The sequence below is a fragment of the Gavialis gangeticus genome, unplaced genomic scaffold (genome assembly GCF_001723915.1).
Source record: "Gavialis gangeticus isolate Ggan-Ray unplaced genomic scaffold, GavGan_comp1, whole genome shotgun sequence".
Lineage (NCBI taxonomy): Eukaryota > Metazoa > Chordata > Crocodylia > Gavialidae > Gavialis > Gavialis gangeticus.
Genome location: NW_017729022.1, coordinates 64,613,608 through 64,618,245, shown reverse-complemented (window position 1 = coordinate 64,618,245; position 4,638 = coordinate 64,613,608). Strand labels below are relative to the sequence as shown.

Here is a 4,638-nt window from a genome sequence, read left to right as displayed (position 1 = left end):
TGTTCAGCCTTCAAAAGAGAAGGCTGAGGGGGGATCTTGTGGCCTGTTATAAACTGGTTAGGGGGGATCAGCAGGTGCTGGGGGAGTCCCTGTTCCCCCAAGTGCCGCAAGGAGTGACCAGGAACAATGGTCACAAGCTGGCGGAGGGAAAGTTTAAGTTGGACATCAGGAGGTGCTACTTCACAGCAAGGGAAGCTAGGGTCTGGAACCAGCTTCCAAGTGAGGTGGTGCAGGCTCCCACCCTGGGGGTTTTTAAGAGAAGGTTGGATGACCACCTTACTGGGGTCGTTTGATCCCAGTACTCTTTCCTGCCATGGCAGGGGGTTGGACTAGATGATCTGCTCAGGTCCCTTCTGACCCTAGAAACTATGAAACTATGATCAACATACATTATCAGACAGATTTTGAAAGAGCTTGTCAAGCTCCCCTTTCTTTCTTAGCTGTTGACCCTTCCCCCCAGCTCTCCAGAACCATTAGATGAGATGAAGAACTAAGCTCCCCCTTTGCTAGCTACCAGGAGTGCTATTACATTTTGTCTGTGCTATGCACTGTATATTATTCCAGCAGCCAACCAGCTAATTATCCAAGTTTATTGTGCATGGTTAAATTAGAACGCCAGGTGCCTGCAGTGTTCCTACTACCTGGGGGCCTCTGGGAGGAGAGGATGCAATGGGTAGGCCATTAGCCTAGTCATGAGGAGACCTGGGTTCAATTCCCTGCAGTCCTCCTGTGTGACCTTGAGCAACCCAAGGTTAATGACCCAAACACCTTTGAGGATCTGGACCTTAAGTCTCTGTGCCTCAGGCCCCATCCAGCCTTCCCTACCTCAGAGAGCCATCATTTATTCAAGATGCTGAGGTCTCATGCTGTGGGAAAGGGAGGTTATTTAAATCCTCAAGAGACAAAAGACTATCAACACTGCAAGCAGTGTTCTAGCCTGCCTCCAGACTTAACTAACCAGTCTGGAGACAGCTGCACAGAGAATAACCTGAGCAACAGCAGGCAGAAGAGCACTGGCTTTAGAGGTGGAAAATCTCAGGGTGTAATCAGTGGGACACCATTCCCCAGGGGTTATTAGAAGTTTTTACTGTAGGAATCTAACTTGAGGCTTTGTGATCCTTTGCTACCTGTTCTGTATCACATACAGCCCTGACCCTATTCCACATGAGAGCTCCAAAGGAATCACAATACAATGTGATGAGACTGCAGGCAATAGGTATAATGCATGATCCTTCCTTATGGAAATAACATCAGTCACCAAAGCACTCAGCTGATCTCACATTTATTCCCCTCCTACCTTTTCATTCATCCTAGTGCTATTATGATAGCCCCAGTCAAAATCACAGCCCTTGTGTTAAGTGCTATATAAACACCAGGTTAAAGACAGCACCTGCTTCAAAGAGCTTATTGTTTAAATAGAGGAGACAGACACCAGATGGAAGAAAGGCAACACAGCAACCATGCAGAAGACTGGAAATTGATGCAGGGACAGACAGAATGATTTCTTCAAGGACACAAAGAGAATCTATAGCAGATCCAGGAGCTGAATCCAGAGTTCTTGAGACTGAGCCCAGAGTATTCACTGTAAGGGCACTTTTGTTATCTGCTTGCTAGAGGGCTCTGTCTCCAGATAAATCCAGGTTCAGGCTATAACATCAGGTGCAGGTGGTTGCCTGTTCCAGGCTGCTTCTCTGGTGCTGACATCCTTTTCCCTGCCCATCCTTCCTTGCTCTGAGTACCTTCCCTCAGGGCCCTCTTTTGTCCTCCTCAGAGCTCCCACATGCTGCAGCACTAAGCAAACTAGATGCATCTCCAAGCCTCTTTTTTGTGGCAGCCCTCTATTTAACCTCCAACCCTGCCTTCCACTTCAGCCTCTGGTGCAGCAGGTTGCCAGCCTGAGCAAGGGAGGTAACCCAGGAGGAGCAAGAGAGGAGGAATGAGGGCCTGGAGCCTCCTTTCACAGCTCTCTGCAAAGACAGGGGAAGGGCTAGTCTGCTGCATTGGGAGCAGGAGGTCAGGTGAACAGGATTCTCAGGGCATGTAGTACTCTGAGCCCCTGGGCTATTTCTTTCTCCCCTCTCAAGCAGATTTCAGCACCATCTGCTCAGTTCTGTCATTAGGATCACCCATGAGCTTTTGTCTCTCCTGGCAAAGCTGTGGTATCTATCCTTTATTAGGTCTCACCCCTCCATTCCCCTCATCTCCACCCCCAAAGTAGAAGGGGCAGAGGAAATATGTTCTCAGCCATATGAGCTCCCATAGGATCAGCCCATTATGTGTCCCTGTCTGGATGAAGGCACTGCACAAAGTCACAGCTAAGGCTAGAGATCAGTGCTATAACCCTTGCCTCTGAACTGAGGCAGCCAGTGCCCAGGCCTGGGGCCAAGCAGCAGTGTGCAGCGGCAATGAGGAGGGCATCAGTGAGGTGAGCATGATCTCTGTTCTTCTCCCGGTCCACAGGGTCCTGCAAAGCAAGATGAGTTAGTGCAGGGTGTCAAACTCACCTTGGGCCCAGGCCAAATCCAGACTGCAGGGCTCCTTGCAGCAGGTGTGAGGAAGTGGTAGCAGCAGCTCCAGCTAACCTGAGGCACATGAAGACCACTCCAGTGCCCACCAGGTGCCTTGTGTCATCATAGCAGCTCTAGCTCTAGCTCCAATACAAGGTGCATGGTGGTGGCCAGCAGCCAGGGAGGTAGGGCTGAGGCAGTGGCAGTGAAGTGGCTGGAGGACAACCAGGGCTGTGTTGATTCTCTAACCTGTCTGCTATTGATCACCATGTTCACTGAGGTCCCAGGGCCCTGGATTGTGGCAAACCAAGCCCTGCAACTTCCAATAGTCTGCCAGTAGTCTGGCAGACCAGACAGAGTAGCTCCACAGTGGATCCTACCAGTGGGGTGTTTGTCAGACAACCCCTGGGCTGGTGGGATTGCTTTTTAAAGCAGATTTGCAATATCCTCAGATTACACTGTGCCTCCTGAAGCAGCATAGCATCAATGCTGAGCTAGAAAGTATTCACTGCACTCATGCTGGGCCTTCCAGCTGGGTGAAAAAAAAGGAGGGAGCAGTAACAGGCAGCAGTATCTTTGCTGGGTGAAGCAAGAACGGGAGCACAAGAGGGAGCTGGGAGCCATATCAGAGATGAAGCTGTTCTGTGCTGATCTGATAATGTCTAGGCTTCTCTCTTCCATCCTGTCAGACAGATGCAGTGGGGCCTAAGGCAAGTGGATCCACAAGGAACTGCAAAGGGGAGACTTGTGTTCTAGTCCAAGCTCTGACCCTGCCCTGCTGTGTGATTTGGCTAAATCACTTCACCTCTGTGCCTCAGATTGCAGCCCCCAACTCTTTGCTTGCTTGGTCTAATTAGGTGCGAGGGCAGAGGCTGTTTTTTTGCTGTGCAGAATAGACCCCTGACCAGAGAGGCTACTGCAATACTGCTGAGACACCTGGGGAAAACTCATCCTTACATTTCCATTATTCCACTTGCCTTTCAATGGCATAAGGTCACCTGAGACTGAGACCTCTTTGGTATGTGCCCGGTGCCTGTCAGACTGTGGGTACTGCTAGAACACTGAGCTGGGATCTAGGAGCCCAGGCTCTGCTCCCAGCCCCATCAATGACCTCTGACTGACCTTGAGCAAGTCAGTTCACCTGTTGGTACCTTGTTGTCCTCATCTGCAAGACAGGGGTGACATCATTGAGCTCCTTTGCAAAGCGCTTTAAACAGATTAATGTCAGAGCTGGGGGCTCATCTCCCTGGAAGCAGTGGTTTTGTGAAGAAGATCCTGTTATGCTGAGCTTTCTCCACTGGATGGCACTGACTACTCAGGAATGAGCTAAAAAGGCTCATGTTGCTAACTGGCAATAAATTAAGAGAATTAACTGGCGATGGAAGGCTCTGATTGACTTCTCCCTGGAGAGTAGGGCCTGGTGCTTTATTTCCAAGGCAAACATAGAAGGAGTAGCAGCAATAGAGGGCTTTCTTTTACACCCTGCTTCTTGTGCCCCTGTCCTTGAGGGCATACTTCCTGGACTGAGCTCTTCTCTATAGCCTTGGTCTCAGTGTCCTGACACTGCCAACACTAGGATTAGTGAATCTCAAGGACAAGAAGGCTTCCCTTGACCACAGTCACTGCAGAGACTCAGAGGCATCCCCTTCCCTGGCTTTGCATTTCCACATGGTCATTGTAACCCATGGGCTAAACTGCAGTTGTGAACATAGAAGTGTACAGCTCCTTGCATCACTCTTATTCCCTGACATCTCCTCTACACACCTTCCTTGGGTACAAAGAGTGATTAGATAAAGGGTACTGTAACAGGCCAATTACCCAGGGGATAATCTACCTAGGCACCTTCACCAACCTGAGAATCTGTAATAGCTTAGGTTTCAGAGGACATCCAACCAAGAGCTAGGCAATATCAGCAAGCACTAAAAGTCCTCTCTGGATCCTTTATACCACTCCTGCAGGCCTGGCATTGGCTGCAAGCACAAACAGGGCAGGGCCAAAACAGCCCAACCACTCTCTTTAACCCTTTCCTTAGCAGGGGCTAGTGAGTCCATGCCATCCACCTCAAGACCCTTTTTGCTTCCTTCCATGAATATATCCTCCTCCCATGAGAAAAAAATCTGCGTTGAGATGG

The 4,638-nt window shown here is 49.8% G+C and overlaps 1 long non-coding RNA gene across 1 annotated transcript in view; it reads right to left on the bottom strand.

Moving 5' to 3' along the window:
* The window catches only part of LOC109297031, a 9,840-nt gene extending 5,434 nt beyond the window's left edge, over positions 1-4,406 (bottom strand). Inside the window, exons 1-2 of the long non-coding RNA XR_002097162.1 lie at positions 4,360-4,406; positions 3,649-3,753 (exon numbers count right to left, since the gene is read on the bottom strand). This is a non-coding gene — a long non-coding RNA (uncharacterized LOC109297031). The remainder of the gene's footprint in view (positions 1-3,648; positions 3,754-4,359) is intronic.
* Positions 4,407-4,638: the final 232 nt, after the last annotated feature.